Consider the following 23,279-nt stretch of genomic DNA (forward strand, 5'->3'; position numbering starts at 1 on the left):
GCAGAAATCGGGATGATTTACTCAACCCTAAACCAAAGAAAGTGGAGGAGGAAACAGCTAGAGTTATCGGCACTTTTGATTCGGCCAGCGTTGAGGTTCGGTGCATTTTACAACGATATTGGGGCATTTTGCAAGCGGATCCTGACATCGGTGACCTTGTGGGAAAATCCCCTTTAATAACTTATAGACGTGGACGTAATGTGAAAGATCGGCTAGTGCATAGCCATTTAAATACTCAGGAGCCAGTCGGTACATGGCTTAATCAGAGTTTAAAGGGTAGCTACAGATGCGGGTCCTGTAAGGCCTGTGCGTCAGTACTATGTAGCAGTGAATTCACTAGTACCATCACAGGGAAGAGCTTTGAAAACAGGTCCTACATGAATTGCAAAACAAGGGGGTTGGTCTATTTGATCACCTGTGATTGTAAAATGCAATATGTAGGGAAAACGATAAGGGAATTCAGAAGGAGGATTAGGGAGCACATTGGTGACGTTAGGCGACAAGAGGATACCTCGGTGTCCCGTCATGTCTGGGAGCGTCATAAAGGTGACCCCTCGTGCCTCAAATTTCAAGGGGTGGAATGTATTAGACAGACACTGAGAGGCGGTGATCTAGATAGGAGGATCATGCAAAAAGAAGCGCAATGGATCCACCGCCTACAGACTATCTGTCCCCAAGGCCTCAACGAGCAGATCTCATATGCGTGTTTCCTGTAAACAAATTTCTACATGTTTAAGACCCATTCCCTTGTGTGGGTGTTTTATGTTTATCTGCTTTTTCTGGTACTAAGCTAAATGCTCAAAGGTGTTTTTTGGGTAATCAATGGAGTCATGTGTTTCTTTGCTGGACGGTTCTCTTCTCGTTTGTTGCACGGTGTTATTAGTTGCAGGGGCTTTGCATTTGCTTTTCGGTTCCCAGTGTTGCATGGGACTTTGATAGTATTCTGGTCAAGCCCTAAAGATGACTGGTTGGTAGGGTCGGCAATGTATGAGCATAGTGCGGGTTGGTTCCTGTTACTTAATGTCTCGGGCATTTGTAGTTGCTACACTTTGTGTCTTTTAGGTTGGTCCGGGTGTTCCCGGCGATTCCAGTGTGTAGTAACATAAAGGTATGTGCCTTGCTGTACTGGGATCGTAGGGATCATGTATCGTTAGCAAATTTAGATATTTACTATCTGATGATGTCTGTGATACATTTGGTGTTTTTGTTTGTTTGTTTTTTCTGCTGAGAGATATGTGCACCGCGGTATTGGATCCTTTATGGGAGATTTCGTCCGCCTTTTGATCTCCATGGCAACATAGGACGCTTTGCGTCCTTAACTAAGCTGATTGGTGGCCAGAAAGGAGGCTCGGCACTCAGCCTGCAACGTCATTTTTTTGACGTGGTTACTGCGGGTTGGTGCCTGGCCCAAGCCACGTCAGCACAGTGGGTGGGCCTAGGCCTGTCAAATAGACCGGAACTTCGCCGGCGCGTGTGCGGCCAGTGCATTAGTGTCGTACACGCGCCGGGAGGTATAACAAGCACACAATTGTGCTAGCCGGCTGAATTAACAGTGAAATAACATACTTTATCGAAAAGAATTGATAATCCCTGATGATGTGTCACTCATGTATGTGGCACTGAAACGCGTTGGATTGTCTGTCAGTCAGTGAGGTGTGCCAATAGAATATATCGTTAGGGGTGAGGAGGTGTTTGGTGTGTGCAACTATACTATCACATCAGCACACCTCTCCTCATTACTGACCACCTTATCTGAGCCTGTTCACATTGTATTTAGGGCTAAGATGGCTCATTTTAATGAAACAATTTAATAAATTAATTTTTAATCGTTCTATCTTCAGTCATTGAGGAGTAGGCAATGTGCATTGTTGCAGAAATTTTAGCAACACTTGAAATCGAGCCCGATTCGAAATCGAGAATATTGCTATCATGTTATGTATACTGCACAGTGAACGCTATAAAAACAAAACCTAAAAACAATGGTGGCAATATCTTTCAGTACATACTGTACACCGTGTTCCAAATTATTATGCACGTTGGATTTAAGTGTCATAAACATTTAATTATTAGTTTTTCAATTAAACTCATGGATGGTATTGTGTCTTAGGGCTCTTTTGATCATTGTAATCAATCTCAGACACCTGTGATAATTAGTTTGCCAGGTGTGCCCAATCAAAGGAAAACTACTTAAGAAGGACGTTCCACATTATTAAGCAGGCCACAGGTTTCAAGCAATATGGGAAAGAAAAAGGATCTCTCTGCTGCCGAAAAGCGTGAAATAGTGCAATACCTTGGTCAAGGTATGAAAACATTGGATATTTCAAGAAAACTTAAGCGTGCTCATCGTACTGTGAAAAGATTTGTGGCTGATTCAGAGCACAGACGGGTTCGTTCAGATAAAGGCATAATGAGGAAGGTTTCTGCCAGACAAATTAATAGGATTAGGAGAGCAGCTGCTAAAATGCCATTGCAAAGAAGCAAACAGGTATTTGAAGCCGCTGGTGCCTCTGAAATCCCGCGAACCTCAAGGTGTAGGATCCTCCAGAGGTTTGCATGTGTTCATAAAGCTATTATTCGGCCACCCCTAAACAATGCTCACAAGCAGACACGGTTGCAGTGGGCTCAGAAATACATGAAGATTAATTTTCAAACCGTGTTGTTTACTGATGAGTGCCGTGCAACCCTGGATGGTCCAGATGGATGGTTGGTGAATGGCCACCATGTCCCAACAAGGTTGCAACATCAGCAAGGAGGTGGCGGAGTCATGTTTTGGGCTGGAATCATGGGGAAAGAGCTGGTAGCCCCCTTTAGGGTCCCTGTAAAGGATCTGCCAGGCACAGCTTCGGGGTTAACTCCCTTAATTAATCAGTCAGCACCTGAATCTACATCCCTGAGACTGACTCCAGCTTCCACCACTCAGGCTGGCAGGCTTAGGAGTGGGAGAGCCTATCGCAACCTGGCCAGACTCAGCTAGCTCCCGTCCTCGGTCTATTTAAGCCTGCCTTTCCTGTTCCTCCAGTGCTTGTGATTCTTTTTCGTGTGGTTTCCTGGCCCAGCTACAGCTCCTTCTATTTTGTTCCTGCTCCATACAGACCCTGGCTTACTGACTACTCTTCTGCTCTTCGTTTGGTACCTCGCACACTCCTGGCTTGACTCGGCTCGTTCACCACTCTGGTTGCTCACGGTGTTGCCGTGGGCAACTGCCCTTTCCCTTGCTTGTATTTCCTTGCATGTTTGTCGTGTTTGTCGTGCACTTACTGAGTGCAGGGACCGCCGCCCAGTTGTACCCCGTCGCCTAGGGCGGGTAGTTGCAAGTAGGCAGGGACAGAGTGGCGGGTAGATTAGGGCTCACTTGTCCGTTTCCCTACCCCCCGGTCATTACATAATCACAAGCCGAGTGGTGGGTAATCACAAGCCCATACCTAGTCTACCCTGGTCCCTGACACCACTATGGACCCCCGTGAGACCCTGGCTCAGCAAATGCAGGGTCTCTCCCTACAGGTCCAGGCCCTGGCTCAGAGGGTCAACCAGCCTGATGCTACCTTGGTAGTTCCCCCCACCGCACCTCTTGAACCCCACCTCAAGTTGCCCGACCGGTTCTCAGGGGACCGGAGGGCTTTTCTCTCCTTTCGGGAGAGTTGTAGGCTTTACTTTCGTTTAAAGCCTCATTCCTCAGGTTCTGAGAGCCAGCGGGTGGGTATAATTATGTCCCGGCTCCAGGAAGGGCCCCAAGAGTGGGCCTTCTCCTTGGCTCCTGACGCCCCTGAACTTTCCTCCGTTGATTGTTTTTTTTCTGCTCTCGGACTTATTTATGACGAGACTGACAGGACTGCCTTTGCCGAGAGTCAGCTGGTGACCTTACGTCAGGGTAAGAGACCTGTTGAGGAGTATTGCTCTGACTTTAGGAAGTGGTGCGTAGCTTCTCGGTGGAATGACCCTGCCTTAAGGTGCCAGTTTAGGTTGGGTCTGTTGAATGCCCTGAAAGACCTGCTAGTTAGCTATCCCTCTTCTGACTCCCTAGACCAGGCTATGGCTTTAGCGGTACGACTTGACCGACGTCTCAGGGAACGACAACATGAACGTTTATGTGTTTTCTCCTCCGACTCCCCCATGATGCCTCCCGAAGTTCCGTTGCTTCGTTCCTCCCCGAAAGACTCAGAGATACCTATGCAACTCGGGGCCTCTGTGTCCCCCCAACAACGTAGAGAATTCCGCAGGAAGAATGGTCTCTGCTTCTACTGTGGGGATAACAAGCATCAAGTGAACAACTGTCCTAAGCGTAAGAATGCAGCCAGAGAACTTCCGCGCCTAAGTGATCATCGGGGAGGTCACTTGGGCGCACAGGTATTTCCAGTAAATAGGAAACGTACTAAGATCTTGCTTCCCTTTCAGGTCTCTTTTGGTGGTAGGTCTGCTACCGGCAGTGCCTTCGTGGATTCAGGGTCCTCTACTAATATTATGTCTGTGGAATTTGCTATGTCTCTTGCTATGCCTCTGATTGATTTGCCTAAACCTGTCCCGGTAGTGGGTATCGACTCCACTCCTCTTGCTAATGGTTATTTTACACAGCATACCCCTGTTTTTTAACTCCTTGTTGGCTCCATGCATTTGGAGCAATGCTCTGTACTGTTGATGCAGGGATTATCGTACGATTTGGTTCTAGGCCTTCCCTGGTTGCAGTTGCATAATCCCACATTTCACTGGAATACTGGGGAGCTAACCAAATGGGGTAATGAATGTTGTACGTCATGTTTTTCTGTTAATTCTATTTCTCCCCCTGAGGAGGCGAATACGCTACCCGAGTTTGTTCAGGACTTCGCTGATGTTTTCTCTAGGGAGGCCCCCGAAGTGTTACCACCTCATAGAGAATACGATTGCGCTATCGAATTGGTACCAGGAGCTAAGCTTCCTAAGGGTAGGATATTTAATCTTTCTTGTCCCGAACGTGAAGCCATGAGAGAGTATATCCAGGAATCCCTGGCCAAGGGTTACATTTGTCCCTCTTCTTCTCCGGTAGGTGCTGGCTTCTTCTTCGTGGGGAAGAAGGATGGTGGTCTTAGGCCATGCATTGACTACCGCAGCCTGAATAAGGTCACGGTAAGGAACCAGTATCCCCTTCCTTTGATTCCTGATCTCTTTAATCAGGTTCAGGGGGCCCAATGGTTCTCTAAATTGGATCTACGGGGGGCGTATAACCTTATTCGCATCAAAGAGGGGGATGAGTGGAAGACTGCGTTTAACACGCCCGAAGGCCATTTCGAATACCTCGTCATGCCCTTTGGGTTGTGTAATGCCCCTGCGGTCTTCCAGAATTTCATAAATGAGATTTTGAGAAATTACCTGGGGATATTTCTTGTAGTGTACCTTGATGACATACTGGTGTTTTCCAAGGACTGGTCCTCCCACATTGAGCATGTCAGGAAGGTGCTCCAGGTCCTTCGGGAAAACAAACTGTTTGCCAAAACCGAAAAATGTGTGTTTGGGGTACAGGAGATACCATTTTTGGGTCAAATCCTCACTCCTCATGAATTCCGCATGGACCCCGCCAAGGTTCAGGCTGTGGCGGAATGGGTCCAACCTGCCTCCCTGAAGGCGTTACAGTGTTTTTTGGGGTTCGCTAATTATTACAGGAGATTTATTGCTAACTTCTCGGTCATCGCTAAGCCTCTTACGGACCTCACTCGCAAAGGTGCTGATCTCCTCCACTGGCCTCCTGAGGCTGTCCAGGCTTTTGAGGTCCTTAAGAAGTGCTTTATCTCGGCCCCGGTGCTGGTTCAGCCCAACCAAATGGAGCCATTTATCGTGGAAGTTGACGCATCTGAGGTGGGAGTGGGGGCTGTCCTGTCCCAGGGTACCAGGTCCCTCACCCTTCTCCGCCCCTGTGCCTACTTCTCCAGGAAGTTTTCGCCAACTGAGAGTAACTATGATATTGGCAACCGCGAACTCTTAGCCATTAAATGGGCATTTGAAGAGTGGCGCCACTTCCTGGAGGGGGCTAGACACCAGGTAACGGTCCTTACCGACCACAAGAATCTGGTTTTCCTAGAATCTGCCCGGAGGCTAAACCCGGGACAAGCTCGATGGGCGTTATTTTTTACCAGATTCAATTTTTTGGTTACCTATAGGGCTGCGTCTAAAAATATTAAGGCTGATGCACTGTCGCGTAGCTTCATGGCCAGCCCTCTTTGGGAGGAAGATCCTGCTTGTATTTTGCCTCCAGGTATAATCATTTCCTCGATCGATTCTGATTTAGTCTCTGAAATTGCTGCTGATCAAGGTTCAGCTCCCGGGAACCTTCCTGAGAACAAGCTGTTTGTTCCCCTGCAATTCCGGCTAAGGGTACTTAGGGAAAATCATGACTCCGCACTATCTGGTCATCCAGGCATCCTGGGTACCAAACACCTCATTACCAGAAATTATTGGTGGCCTGGGTTGCCTAAAGACGTTAAGGCCTACGTCGCCGCTTGTGAGGTTTGTGCTAGGTCCAAGACTCCCAGGTCCCGACCAGCGGGCTTACTGCGTTCGTTGCCCATTCCCCAGAGACCTTGGACACATATCTCCATGGATTTTATCACCGATTTGCCTCCATCCCAAGGCAAGTCGGTGGTGTGGGTGGTGGTAGACCGCTTCAGTAAGATGTGCCACTTTGTGCCCCTCAAGAAACTACCCAACGCCAAGACGTTGGCTACCTTGTTTGTCAAACACATCCTGCGTCTCCATGGGGTCCCTGTCAATATTGTTTCGGACAGAGGGGTACAATTTGTTTCATTGTTTTGGAGAGCCTTCTGTAAAAAGTTGGAGATTGATCTGTCCTTCTCCTCTGCCTTCCATCCTAAAACCAATGGCCAAACGGAGAGGACTAATCAATCTCTAGAACAATACTTAAGGTGTTTTGTCTCTGACTGTCAATATTATTGGGTCTCATTCATTCCCCTCGCCGAATTTTCCCTCAATAACCGGGTCAGTAACTCGTCAGGGGTCTCTCCCTTTTTCTGTAATTTTGGGTTTAATCCACGGTTCTCCTCCGTTTCACCTGGTAGTTCCAACAATCCCGAGGTAGAGGTCGTTCATCGGGAACTGTGCACAGTCTGGGCCCAGGTTCAGAAGAACCTAGAGGCATCCCAGAGCGTACAAAAAACTCAGGCTGATAGAAAACGTTCTGCTAACCCCCTGTTTATGGTCGGGGATCTGGTGTGGTTGTCGTCTAGGAACTTGTGTCTCAAGGTTCCGTCCAAGAAGTTTGCTCCCCGGTTTATTGGGCCGTATAAGGTCATTGAGGTCCTCAATCCTGTCTCCTTCCGGCTGGAGTTACCCCCGTCTTTTCGTATACACAACGTGTTTCATGCCTCCCTCCTTAAACGCTGCTCTCCGTCCTTGGCTCCCTCGAGGAGACCTCCTGTTCCCGTCCTCACCCCTGAGGGGGTGGAATTCGAGGTGGCCAGGATTGTGGACAGCAAGATGGTCCAAGGCTCCCTCCAGTACCTGGTCCATTGGAGAGGTTACGGGCCCGAGGAGAGGACTTGGGTACCCGCCCGGGATGTTCACGCTGGGGTATTGGTCAGGAGGTTCCACCTGCGTTTCCCCAGTAAGCCAGGTACACTTAGAAAGGGTCCAGTGGCCCCTCATAAAAGGGGGGGGGTACTGTAAAGGATCTGCCAGGCACAGCTTCGGGGTTAACTCCCTTAATTAATCAGTCAGCACCTGAATCTACATCCCTGAGACTGACTCCAGCTTCCACCACTCAGGCTGGCAGGCTTAGGAGTGGGAGAGCCTATCGCAACCTGGCCAGACTCAGCTAGCTCCCGCCCTCGGTCTATTTAAGCCTGCCTTTCCTGTTCCTCCAGTGCTTGTGATTCTTTTTCGTGTGGTTTCCTGGCCCAGCTACAGCTCCTTCTATTTTGTTCCTGCTCCATACAGACCCTGGCTTACTGACTACTCTTCTGCTCTTGGTTTGGTACCTCGCACACTCCTGGCTTGACTCGGCTCGTTCACCACTCTGGTTGCTCACGGTGTTGCCGTGGGCAACTGCCCTTTCCCTTGCTTGTATTTCCTTGCATGTTTGTCGTGTTTGTCGTGCACTTACTGAGTGCAGGGACCGCCGCCCAGTTATACCCCGTTGCCTAGGGCGGGTCGTTGCAAGTAGGCAGGGACAGAGTGGCGGGTAGATTAGGGCTCACTTGTCCGTTTCCCTACCCCCCGGTCATTACAGTCCCTGACGGTGTGAAAATGACCTCTGCAAAGTACGTAGAGTTTGACTGACCACTTTCTTCCGTGGTACAAAAAGAAGAACCGTGCCTTCCGTAGCAAAATTATCTTCATGCATGACAATGCACCACCTCATGCTGCAAAGAATACCTCTGTGTCATTGGCTGCTATGGGCATAAAAGGAGAGAAACTCATGGTGTGGCCCCCATGTTCCCCTGACCTCAACCCTATTGAGAACCTTTGGAGCATCCTCAAGCAAAATATCTATGAGGGTGGGAGGAAGTTCACATCAAAACAGAAGCTCTGGGAAGCTATTCTGACATCCTGCAAAGATATTCAAGCAGAAACTGTCCAAATACTCACAAATTCAATGGATGCAAGAATTGTGAAGGTGATATCAAAGAAGGGGTCCTATGTTAACATGTAACTTGGCCTGCTAAGTTTTTTTGATTGAAAGAGCTTTTGACTTCTGTAAATATGGCCTCCTGATGCTGCGAATTCAACAAATTACCATTTTAGTTCTCTTTACAACCTTTAAAATGTTTTGATCTCTGTTGTGCATAATAACTTGAAACAGTGCATTTTGAGTTTTTTACTTCTAAAAAAAAATCTGTTATCATTAGGAGATTTGTTCAATAAAATTTGCATTATACTGCAACGGTTGATGGCTTGAAGATTATACTGACTGTCATTTGCATCGACTATTTAGGAAAATCAGCGAAAAATAACATTTGTATAATAATTTGGAACGCTGTGTATATAGCTCTCTAATTTACATTTCTGAGAGCAATTTATTAATCATTCCCCTCCAATTTTTTTTTCCCATTCTCCTACATGTATGGTTAATACGATTACGGCAATACCAATTTATATAGTTTTTTTATGTTTTACTACTTTTACAAAGCAAAAACTAATATGTAAAAATAAAATTTCTTTTGGGTTGCCATATTTCGAGTCCCATAACTTTTTTATTTTTCAGTTGAGTGAGCGGGCTTGTTTTTTGTGGGGCGAGCTGTAGATTTTATTCGGGTACATTTTGGGATACATAAGACTTTTTTATCACTTTTTCTTAAATTTTTTTTGTGGGAGATGAGAACCAAAAAAGTGACTACATAGTAAAGAAGGAGGGGATTTTATGTTTCCCTTCTCTTCTTTACCAGCTGTAGCGCGAGTCACGCGCGTCACCCGGAAGTTCTTCCGTGTGCCGTGCGCGATTTGCACGCACCCATTGACTTCAATGGGTGCGTGCTGCGCCAAACACGGACAAGTATAGGACATGTCGTGAGTTTTACGCAGCGCACATACACTGCGTGAAAATCACTGACAGTCTGAATGGCCCCATTCACTAGCATAGGTCCGTGTTCACGCGCGTATCATGGACATATAACACGTTCGTGTGAATAAGGCCTTATACTGTGTGTCCAGAGATTGTTTTATACAGAGTCCTGTTCTCCCGGGCAGCTTCTTAGCACCCTATAACCACCCTATAGCTTCTTAAGCATTGAAACGCAGCAGGAACTGAATGGGTAAATGAAGTGTTTTTGTAAACTTCAGTTATGATAACGCTGTAGCAGAGAGCAGTGTCAGTGGAGCAGCTTCAGTGCTGGTGATATACAATGCAGCAGGGTTACTTGTTCTGTGTAGTGCTGCTGGTAACAAATCTAGTGAATTGCCACAGAAGTTATGTCCAAAGCGCAGTCATAAATCACATGTAATTTATTAACCTTTCTACACCAGAAAAGTCACAAAAGGCCCCAAAAGTCACAATTTGCTGTCCAAATTGCGACTTGCCAGCCAGGACACTTTTGCAGAAAGGGACGTGACCTATGTGATGGATAGTCAATTTGCTTATATTCTCTGTATTAAATTACATTATGAATAGAGATGAGCGAACTTATCAAATGTTCGGTTCGGCTAGTTCGCCGAATTTCACAAAAAAGTTTGATTCGGACCGAACCTGTCACTTCCGTGCGCCGAGCATGCTACTGTCCAGGGTGCTGATAGAGTTAATGGGCTGCACTAACTCTTTCAGCAACCTTGACAGTACATGCTCGGCGCGCGGAAAATACAATTTTAATGTAATAAAAAAATAAAAATAATACGTTCGTACTTACTTTCCTCCTGTCCGGCCTCCAGCGATGACGTTTCATCCCTTTCGCCGCTGCAGCCAATCACAGGCTGTAGTGGCGGTCACGCACGTCAGGATGACGCTTCATCCCACGTGACCGCCTCTGCAGCCAATCACAGGCTGCAGCGGCGACATGGATGAAACGTCATTGCTGGAGGCCGGACAGGAGGAAAGTAAGTATGAACGTATTTTTTTTTTTTGGCCATGTATGTATGTATGTATGTATGTATGTATGTATGTATGTATGTTGTCATGTATGTATGTATGTATGTATGTTGTCATGTATGTATGTATGTATGTATGTATATATGTGCATGTATGTTGGCATGTATGTATATATGTGCATGTTTGGATGTATATTTGCATGTATATATTTGCATATGTATGTATGTATGTATGTTTGCATGTATGTATGTATGTTGTCATGTATGTATGTATGTATGTATGTACAGTGAAGGAAATAAGTATTTGATCCCTTGCTGATTTTGTAAGTTTGCCCACTGTCAAAGACATGAACAGTCTAGAATTTTTAGGCTAGGTTAATTTTACCAGTGAGAGATAGATTATATAAAATAAAAAAAAGAAAATCACATAGTCAACATTATATATATTTATTTGCATTGTGCACAGAGAAATAAGTATTTGATCCCCTACCAACCATTAAGAGTTCAGCCTCCTCCAGACCAGTTACACACTCCAAATCAACTTGGTGCCTGCATTAAATACAGCTGTCTTACATGGTCCCCCACCTGGATAATGGTAAATTTACTTCTCCATAGTAATAGAATAATAAAGAAAATAGATCCGGAGTACTAAAATATAACTTTTACTGATATGAATAAAAAATAGGTATAAACAATTATGAGATGAACATAAGGAACCTATTTGCCAATACTGCATACAATGAATTATTTTCCATCGTTTCAAGTTGTTGTCAGAAATCCTTTTGACAGCAGAAAGTAATCAGTCCACCTTTATAAGGTTTTCAAATTTTTTAATTTTTAAATGATTCTTTGGATCACAGATGGAGGAAAAAGAATAATGGGGCAGTTGCCCTCCTACCCCGTATTTTTCGGTTAGTAGTCTTCCATATTGAAGTGTCCCGCAGTGTACCGCCAGGGACAGGCGTTCTTTGTTTGCCTCCTACCAGGAAGGTTACATTACTTGCCACTGCAAGGGTGTTTTAACCAAAGGATTTATTTTTTGCCACTGCAAACCTACTTTAACCATTGAGTTTTCCCTCGTGCAAGAAACGACAGCTGAGCAGTAAACTGAAATTTACTGCTCCATCGATTCAACATGCTCTGAATCACAGAGCACTCCTCTCCACACGAATCGACAATCACACTTCAAGCAGCAAGCCCCGACTCTGGACATTTCTGCTTTATTTACCTATCTCCCCTGAGGAATTGCCTGGTCAGCAGGAAACGCGTAGGGGGGAGACCTACCTGTCGCTCATTTTACCATCTGAGAGAGGACGCAACATCATTGCGGGACACTTCAATATGAAAGACTACTAACCGAAAAATACGGGGTAGGAGGGCAACTGCCCCATTATTCTTTTTCCTCCATCTGTGATCCAAAGAACCATTTAAAAATTTAAAAATTTGAAAACCTTATAAAGGTGGACTGATTACTTTCTGCTGTCAAAAGGATTTCTGACAACAACTTGAAACGATGGAAAATAATTCATTGTATGCAGTATTGGCAAATAGGTTCCTTATGTTCATCTCATAATTGTTTATACCTATTTTTTATTCATATCAGTAAAAGTTATATTTTAGTACTCCGGATCTATTTTCTTTATCACAGACTCAATGAATCAGTCTGACTCTAACCTCTACAACATGGGCAAGACCAAAGAGATTTCTAAGGATGTCAGGAACAAGATCATAGACCTGCACAAGGCTGGAATGGGCTACAAAACCATAAGTAAGACGCTGGGTGAGAAGGAGACAACTGTTGGTGCAATAGTAAGAAAATGGAAGACGTACAAAATGACTGTCAATCGACATCGATCTGGGGCTCCATGCAAAATCTCACCTCGTGGGGTATCCTTGATCCTGAGGAAGGTGAGAGCTCAGCTGAAAACTACACGGGGGGAAATTGTTAATGATCTCAAGGCAGCTGGGACCACAGTCACCAAGAAAACCATTGGTAACACATTACGCCGTAATGGATTAAAATCCTGCAGTGCCCGCAAGGTCCCCCTGCTCAAGAAGGCACATGTACAGGCCCGTCTGAAGTTTGCAAATGAAAATCTGGATGATTCTGAGAGTGATTGGGAGAAGGTGCTGTGGTCAGATGAGACTAAAATTGAGCTCTTTGGCATTAACTCAACTTGCCGTGTTTGGAGGAAGAGAAATGCTGCCTATGACCCAAAGAACACCGTCCCCACTGTCAAGCATGGAGGTGGAAACATTATGTTTTGGGGGTGTTTCTCTGCTAAGGGCACAGGACTACTTCACCTCATCATCGGAGAATGGATGGAGCCATGTACCGTCAAATCCTAAGTGACAACCTCCTTCCCTCCACCAGGACATTATAAATGTCTCGTGGCTGGGTCTTCCAGCACGACAATGACCCGAAACATACAGCCAAGGCAACAAAGGAGTGGCTCAAAAAGAAGCACATTAAGGTCATGGAGTGGCCTAGCCAGTATCCAGACCTTAATCCCATCGAAAACTTATGGAGGGAGCTGAAGATCCGAGTTGCCAAGCGACAGCCTCGAAATCTTAATGATTTACAGATGATCTGCAAAGAGGAGTGGGGCAAAATTCCATCTAACATGTGTGCAAACCTCATCATCAACTACAAAAAAACGTCTGACCGCTGTGCTTGCCAACAAGGGTTTTGCCACCAAGTATTAAGTCTTGTTTGCCAAAGGGATCAAATACTTATTTCTCTGTGCACAATGCAAATAAATATATAGAATTTTGACAATGTGATTTTTTTTTTTTTTTTTTTATATAATCTATCTCTCACTGGTAAAATGAACCTAGCCTAAGAATTCTAGACTGTTCATGTCTTTGACAGTGGGCAAACTTACAAAATCAGCAAGGGATCAAATACTTATTTCCGTCACTGTATATATGTGCATGTATGATTGCATGTATGTTGGCATGTATGTATATATGTGCATGTGTGTATGTATATTTGCATGTATATATTTGCATGTATGTATGTATGTATGTTTGCATGTATGTATGTTTGCATGAATGTATGTTTGCATGTATGTATGTTTGCATGTATGTATGTATGTATGTATCTTTGCATGAATGTATGTTTGCATATATGTATGTATGTTTGCATGTATGTATGTATGTATGTATGTTGTCATGTATGTATGTATGTATGTATGTATGTAGTCATGTATGTATGTATGTATGTATGTCATGTATGTATGTATATATGTGCATGTATGTTTGCATGTATGTTGGCATGTATGTATATATGTGCATGTTTGTATGTATATTTGCATGTATGTATGTATGTTTGCATGAATGTATGTTTGTTTGTTTGTTTGTATGTATGTATGTATGTTTGCATGTATGTATGTATGTATGTTTGCATGAATGTATGTTTCCATGTATGTATGTATGTTTGCATGTATGTGTGTATGTATGTATGTATGTATGTATGTTGTCATGTATGTATATATGTATGTATGTAGTCATGTATGTATGTATGTTGTCATGTATGTATGCATATATGTGCATGTATGTTTGCATGTATGTTGGCATGTATGTATATATGTGCATGTTTGTATGTATATTTGCATGTATATATTTGCATGTATGTATGTATGTTTGCATGTGTGTATGTTTGCATGTATGTATGTTGTCATGTATGTATGTATGTATGTATGTATGTATGTGGTCATGTATGTATGTATGTATGTATGTATATATGTGCATGTATGTATGTTTGCATGTTTTTATTTTTGCATGTATGTTTGCATGTATGTTTATATATATGTGCATGTATGTAATTATGTTTGCATGTATTTATGTTTGCATGTATATTTGTGCATGCTTGTATATATGTATGTATGTATCTTTGCATGTTTGTTTGTATGTATGTATGTTTTCATGTGTGTGTGTGTATGCGTATGCATGTATGTATGTATGTATGTATGATAGTTTGCATGTATGTATGTATGTATATATGTGTGTATGTTTGCATGTATGTATATTTGCATGTATATATGTGCATGCTTGTATGTATGTATGTATGTTTGTATATATTTATGTATGTATGTTTGTTTGCATGTATGTTTGTTTGTATATATGTCTGTATGGCCATGTATGACACTGTCTGCTGGCGCCCTGTATCTAAGTCAACTTCGCGGCAGGCTTCTATACATGGTATAACAGTCAGTATCAGACATTAAACTGAATCTAAGCCTACAACATGTTTTATTTCATTTTTTTTTTTTTTTTTACAGGTTTGGTGTTTGGACTACGTCGGTTTCGAGGACTACTTAGATGACGGTTTTTTTTTCTACAATAAAATGGTTAATGAGGGTTGTGTTGGGGGTGCTTTATTTCAATAAAATATTTTATCTATATCTTTGTCTTTTTCTTTTCAAATTTTATTACTACCACTTTAGTAATGGCCGCTGTCTGAGTGACAACATCCATTACTAAGGCGAGGCTTAGTGTTAGCCGGTGCAGAGGCTAACACTAACCACCATTATTACCCCGGTACCCACCACCACCAGGGGTGCCGGGAAGAGCCAGGTATGATCCAGTACCCGACCATCTGTTGTGATGGTCGGGCTCTGGGGCGGCCGCAGGCTGGTATTATGAGGCTGGGAAGGGCCAAAAACAGTGGACCTTCCCACCCTTGTAATGCTAGGCTGCTGCTGCTGTGTTGTATTTGGCTGGTTATAAAAGTGGGGGGGACCCCACGTCATTTTTTTAAATTATTTATTTATTTTTTATTTTTTTTTAAAAAGACATGGGGTTCCACCCAATTTATCATAACCAGCCACATACAACACAGTGTTATTAGCCTGGGAATGGACAAAACCAGTGGCCCTTCCCACCCATGTAATTGCAGACTGCTGCAGCCTTGTATATGGCTGGTTATTAAAAATGTGGGGGACCCGTCTATTGTTAAATTTGTTAAATTCAAAAAAAAAAAACGACGTGGGGGTCCCCCCCATTTTTATAACCAGCCCAATACAACACAGCAACAGCAGCCTAGCATTACAAGGGTGGGAAGGTCCACTGTTTTTGGCCCTTCCCAGCCTCATAATACCAACCTACGGCCGCCCCAGTACCCGACCATCACAACAGATGGTCGGGTACTGGATCATACCAAGCTCTTCCCGGCACCCCTTGTGGTGGTGGGTACCGGGGTAATAATGGGTGGTTAGTGCTAGCCTCTGCACCGGCTAACACTAAGTACCGCCTTAATAATGGACGCTGTCAATCAGCCAACTGCCATTATCTAGGCACTAATAAAGTTTTTAAAAAAACACAAAGACAATTCTTTTTTATTGAAATAAGAAATCCCCAACAAAACCCTCGTTAACCATTTTATTAAAATTTGAAAAAACGTAGATCTACGCAGTAGTCCAACGAATCGAAGATGTTGTCCAATCGGTACATCAAAATCTGCAACAACATAAAAAAACAGTTATCAATGTGAACAATACCAATACTTCTACTCACCTACACACATATATACACGCACGCACACACAAACAAACAACCATACACAAACACACACATATATACACAAACACAACAAGATACACACACACACACACACATAAACAAACAAACAAACACACACACATATACACGAACTCACACATATACAAACAAAAACACACATATCCAAAACACACATATACACGAACACACACATATACACAAACACACACACACACATATACACAAACACATATACACAGTTATACACAAACACAACAAGATATACACAAACACACACACATATACACACACATATACACGAACTAACACATATACACAAACACATATACAAACAAAAACACACATACCCAAACACACACATATACACAAACACACACATATACACAAATACACACATATACACAAACACATATACACAAACACACCCATATATACACAAACACACACACATAAACACACACCCATATACACACATACACAAACACACACATATACAAAAACACACACACAAACATCTACACACAAACATATACACAAATACACCCATATATACACACACATATACACAAACATATACACAAACACATATACACAAACACACCCATATATACACAAACACACATAAACACGCACACACATATACACAAACACACATATAAAAACAAAAACAGACAAAGACACATACTCAAACACACATATATACACAAACACACACATACACAAACACACACACTGTTTCTTTTAAATGCTGCTGGGGAACCCGCTCGATCCACTATATAAGGCTGCGCTACAGTGCAGCATTTAAAAGAAACAGGATCCTGACCTGTCCATAGAGTTTAAGGCAGCACAGAGTATTTCAGGAGATGAACGTGCAGATTCAGTGCTGCTGTGAACTCTGCTCTTACCATTACGTAGCTCTCAGTCTGTTACCTCTCCTCCACTCCTGTCCTCAAAAACACCTTCACATGATTGGCAAGTCACCACGTAATGGTAAGAGCTGAGTTCACAGCAGCACAGAGTATTTAAGGAGATGAGCGTGCGGATCTTGTGCGGGGTGGTGACTTGCCAATCATGTGAAGGTGTTATTGAGGACAGGAGTGGAGGAGAGGTAACAGACTGAGCTACGTAATGGTAAGAGCAGAGTTCACAGCAGCACAGAGTATTTCAGGAGAGGAGCGTGCAGATTCTGTGCTGCTGTGAACTCTGCTCTTACCATTACGTAGCTCTCAGTCTGTTACCTCTCCTCCACTCCTGTCCTCAATAACACCTTCACATGATTGGCAAGTCACCACGTAATGGTAAGACCAGAGTTCACAGCAGCACAGAGTATTTCAGGAGATGAGCGTGCGGATCTTGTGCGGGGTGGTGACTTGCCAATCATGTGAAGGTGTTATTGAGGACAGGAGTGGAGGAGAGGTAACAGACTGAGCTACGTAATTGTAGGAGCAGAGTTCACAGCAGCACAGAATCTGCACGCTCCTCTCCTGAAATATTCTGTGCTGCTGTGAACTCTGCTCTTACCACTATTTCGGGTCGTAATTACGTGTGCATGAGGCCCCGTAATGACGGGTGGCTACATGTGTGCACCGTCATTACGTCAGTAAATAGTCACTGTCCAGGGTGCTGAAAGAGTTAACTGATCGGCAGTAACTGTTTCAGCACCCTGGACAGTGAATTCCGATCAGAATATAGAGTAACCTGTAAAAAAAAAAAGACGTCCATACTTACCGAGAACGTTCTGCTTCCTCCAGTCCGGTCTCCTGGCCGTTGCTTTGGTGACGCGTCCCTCTCGACATCCGGCCCGACATTCCTAGATGACGATACAGCCCATGTGACCGCTGCAGCCAATCACAGGCTGCCGCGGCCTCTGCAGCCAATCACAGGCTGTAGAGGCCTCTGCAGCCAATCACAGGCTGCCGCGTCAGAAAAGAAGGTCGGACTGGAGGAAGAAGAGGGACTCGTCACCAAGACAACGATTTGTATAATATTTTTGACCGGGTTCGGTCAAAACGGGTTCGGCCGAACCCGGTGAAGCTCGGATTCGCTGCGAACCGAACTTTTCCCGATGTTCGGACCGAAACCGGGTTCGGTTGTCCCGTTTCGCTCATCTCTAATTTTAAGCTTTGTTTTAATAGTCATGTGTCAACACAGGAAACTGTCTGGACCAATATTTCACACATCCAGTGTGTACGTCTGAGAGATTTAATTTTCCTACTTTGAATTGGGGAATGTGTAGGTTGTCTGGGTTGGATAAACGAAGCCGCTTTTTTATTTCCTTCAATAATTCTGATAACTTTTCTTCCCTGAGGAAAAAGCTAAGTGAATGAAGCAGACTCTTGCGTTTACTTGCATGACTAGCAGGATTGTCCACTGCAAAGCAAAAGTCATTATGTTTTAAGTCTCAGTGCAGCAATGAAAAGGTTACATATTGCAACATCAGGTCTTTTGTATTCGACTGATTAAACTAAAGATTTCCAAGGAACATTATAAACCTCTATATAATAACAAAACAATAAGCATAAATAAAAAGTACACTGGGTAAAAAAATGGCAAATTAGAAAAAAAGGAAAGGAGGCAAGTCATCTACCTTGTGTCACGATCTGTAGGTATGTGGACCCACTGGGCCATAACGCCATAGCAGGATAGCAGCTGGCTAAACAGTGTACCAAGTCAATGTCTATATAGTCCAAGCTCAAGGGTACCTGTAGCAGTTCAGACAGTGGTATTGGCAAGGCTCAGATGGGACCTTGGCAGCAGACACCAGGCGTGGTGTAACACAGCAGACGTGACCGATGGTAGCGGGTACGGAGGCACTGGGAACAGGATAACACCAAGGCATCATTTGCAATACTAACACGGGTAAACACAACAACGCTCAGGCAATGACTGAAAGGGCAGAGCCCTTTTTATAGTCCAGGGTGATAATGCGTTAATTTATTATTTTAATGTGCGCGCTGGCCCTTTAAGGCCAGGCAAGAGCGTGCGTGCACACCCTACGGGACACAGTAGAATGGTGCGGAAGTGAGCATTGGTGTCTCCTGGGGAGGAGATGCGGGCCAGCGCTCACAGATCCATGGCTGCGGGCGTCGGCTGGTGAGTAATCCTGATGGTTTGTGGCCGTCAACACTACACCTTGCTATGCCCTACAGACTAAAATCTATGCCAGCTAGGAACTGACGTAGATTTCTGCTATAATTTACACCAGTTTTCTGGTGTAAATTACAATACATTTGTCATTCTGGCGGAGGCCCCGTTCCCTTGAGCTAGGTCTTATCCCCTTTTCATGGCATTTTCGGAAAGTGGCAAGAAAGGTAATAAGTCGCAAATTTTAGCACAACTATGGCATGCACCATAATCTGTGACTTTTTTATGGCAGAAAACTGGCAGAAAACTCTTGATATGTTCCCGCTATGTAACATGCATTTGTTGCAAATATAGCTGTGGATTTCACTCATTTAATTGCCATTCATGAAATGCGTAGTGAAAAAAATCTGTGTCATTTCCACAACAGTTAGGGCATGCTTTGTTTTTGAAAATATTTTTACTTTAAAGGGAACCTGTCACCAGCATTTCACCTATTGAACTTTACATATCCCTCACTGGCCGCTGCTATCAAAAGTTCATTGCCGTTATCCCCTCCCCTAAACTCCTCCTCATGCTTTTTATCGTAATAATCCGGTGTCCCTTTGTGCGCACACACCAGAAGAGGACATCAATGCACAAGCGCAGGATTTTGTGTGCTGGGGGAAGGCGAGTAGCTGTCAATCAAAAGTAAGAAGGCGGGGTAAACGTGGAAAGACTTGAGGAATGAAGATTTGACTCTTTTCAAATGAAGATTTGACTCTTTTCAAACAAAGATTTGACTCTTTTCTGCTCATTAGCATACGGTGTGGGAACACTAAAAAACTGAATATTAACCTCTTAACGCCGAAGGACGGATATATCCGTCCTCAGCAGCTGCTAGTTCCCGCAGGAGGACGGACATATCCGTCCAGTGATGGTGCGGGTACTGTCACTGTACCCATGCAATCAGCCTGGCTCCTGCTGCAACTGCCGGAATCGAAGCGCGCTCTGATTCCGGCAGTTTAACCCATTAAATGCCGCTGTCAATAGTGACAGGGGCATCTAATGTGTTTGACAGAGGGAGGGAGCTCCCTCTGTCACCCCATCGGCGCCCCCGCAAACAAATCGCGGGTCGCCGTCGGGTTTCCATGACAGCCGGGGGTCTAACAAAGACCCCCAGGTCTGACTTCCGCAACTGCCTGTTAGGCGATGCCGTAGGCATGACCTAATAGGTTGCCTGTCAGTTTTACACTGACAGGCAATAATACTTTGGTATACTAAGTATACCAAAGCATTATATATGCGATCGGCACATCGCATAGTGAAGTCCCCTGGTGGGACTAAAAAAAAATATGTCAATCAGTTAAATAAAGTTTGTGAAAAAAAAAAAATAAATTACAGTGAAAATCAAATAAAACTACTTTTTTTGCCCAAAAAGTGGTTTTATTTAGTAAAAGTGGCAAAACAAATCACACATACACATATATGGTATCCCCGCAATCGTAACAACTTGACCAATAAAATGAACACATTAATTAAACCGCCGGATGAATGGCGTCCAAAAAAAACGCAAAAAACAACGGCAAAATTCGCTCTTTTCTCCCATTCCCCCCATAAAAAATGAAATAAAAATGAATCTATAAGTCCTATGTACCCCAAAATAGTACTAATGAAAACTACACATTGGCCCGCAAAAATCAAGCCCACATACGGCCACATTGACGGAAAAATAAAAAAATGACGGCTCTTGGAATGCGGCGATGTAAAAACAAGTAATTTTTTTCTAAAAGGCTTTTTATTGTGCAAACGTAGAAAAAACATATAAAACCTCTACATATTTGGTATCCCCGTAATCGTGCCGACCCATAGAATAAAGTGAACATGTTATTTACGCTGCATAGTAAACGGCGTAAATTTATAACGTGAAAATCAATGCTGGAATAGCTGCTTATTTTCAATACTCTCCTAAAATAAAGTTAATAAAAGTTAATCAATATATTATAAGCATCTAAAAATGGTACAATTACAAAATACAACTCGTCCCGCAAAAAACAAGCCCTTATACGGCGATGTCGACGGAATAAAAAAAAAATTATGACTCTTGGAATGTGACCGTGAAAAAACAAAAAATAATCCTTGGTCATTAACGTGCAAAATGGCCTGGTCATTAAGGGGTTAAAGCTACAGAGCTGACTAAGAAGACAAATATAGGTTATATAGAAATGATTTCTCACCCACTACCACCAGGTATTGCGGGTTTAATAGGTGAAATGCCGGTGACAGGTTCCCTTTAACATATTTACGCAGGAAGTAAAGGGGGTTTGTTGTACTATTCTTGTTGTGCTGCACTTTTATTTACTTTAGTTTGTTGCAGAATTTCATTAAGTTTTGTTTGCCCAAAGTAGGGAGGTCAAGAAAGAATAAATTAAGTTTGAAATAAGTCTCGTGATCATAAGGGGATAAGCTTGTCTCCAAATTGTATAGCGAATGGGAACATTTCTAGAATTTTTCAGCAATCTTATCTGTACTTTGTCTCAGAATATTGGTGCTGATTCCGCTGCTAAGGGCATGCCCACACGTGGCGGATTTCTTCCGCAACTGTCCGCATCAATGCCGCACAGAATCTGCGTTGCAGATTCTGTTGCGGCTCTGCCCAAAATGTGCAGTAAATTGATGCGGACTAGCTGCTGCGGACTGCGGTAAAAGTGCTTCCCTTCTCTCTATCAGTGCAGGATAGAGAGAAGGGCCAGCACTTTCCCTAGTGAAAGTAAACGAATTTCATATTTACCGTCCGTTGTCTTGGTGACGCGTCCCTCTTTCGGCATCCAGCCCGACCTCCCTGGATGACGCGGCAGTCCATGTGACCGCTGCAGCCTGTGATTGGCTGCAGCCGTCACTTAGACTGAAACGTCATCCTGGGAAGCCGGACTGGAGACAGAAGCAGGGAGTTCTCGGTAAGTATGAACTTCTATTTTTTTGACAGGTTGCTGTATATTGTGATCGGTAGTCACTGTCCAGGGTGCTGAAACAGTTACTGCCGATCGCTTAACTCTTTCAGCACCCTGGACAGTGACTATTTACTGACATCTCCTAGCAACGCTCCCGTAATTACGGGAGCCCCATTGACTTCCTCAGTCTGGCTGTAGACCTAGAAATACATAGGTCCAGCCAGAATGAAGAAATGTCATGTCAAAAAAGCAAGACGCATCCGCAGCACACATAACATGTGCATGACAGCTGCGGACTTCATTGCGGAATTTAGAATCTCCATTGAAGTCAATGGAGAAATTACGCCATGAGTCCGCAACCAGTCCGCCACAACTCCGCAACATCCATTGCATGCTGCGGACACCAAATTCCGCACCGCAGCCTATGCTCCGCTTTGCCCTAAAATTCCACAACAATTATGCAATGTGTGAACCCGAGCCCTAATACATGACTTTGAGGACTTAAAGGGAATCTATCACCGGGTTTAAGCTGCCCTGAGGGAAGCATAAAGTAGTGCCATAGACCCAGATTCCAATGCTGTATTACTTACTTGTCAATGATCAGTTGCTTTTATAAAAATAAAAATATTTTTTTCTCCTGCAGCCCGTATTCATAAGCTGCAGCTAGCCCCACGCACTGGCCGCTGATTGCAACTGTCTCCCCATACTGTGCATAGGGAGAAATCTCAAGCATGTGCACAGTGCTTGCATAGCTAATGAATATTGAGGACTACATAGCGCGAGCTATGGAGTCATTGATAATTATGAGCTCTAGCTAGTCCGGACAACCCGCGACTGATTGGCAGCTTTCTCCCTATGATAGGGCAGCATAAACCTGGTGACAGATTCGCTTTATTTGGGAAACACTGCACCAGAGCAAGAAATGCTGGTAATAGTTCTCTAATCCGGCTAATGGGGGTAGAAGAATTGTGATTCTTTGGACCTATGACAGCTATGCCTGATTTTGTTTTCAAGTCAATACATGCATATTTTTAAAGACTCCTTTGATTTTAATGGGGCCCATTGGTATTCCAGTATTTTTAATAGCAAGAATAGTGCTGCAGACTGCGCTATTCTTGCCATAGAAAATACTAAAAAGGCCAATAGAAAACCCTGATGGAGTATTACTAACAGTTTTTTTGTATAACATACAAGGTACAAGGTGTTTGTCCACTTCCAGATGTCTCTTACAGCAAATTTATCACACTG

Source organism: Rhinoderma darwinii, chromosome 3 (assembly GCF_050947455.1).
Source record: "Rhinoderma darwinii isolate aRhiDar2 chromosome 3, aRhiDar2.hap1, whole genome shotgun sequence".
NCBI lineage: Eukaryota > Metazoa > Chordata > Amphibia > Anura > Rhinodermatidae > Rhinoderma > Rhinoderma darwinii.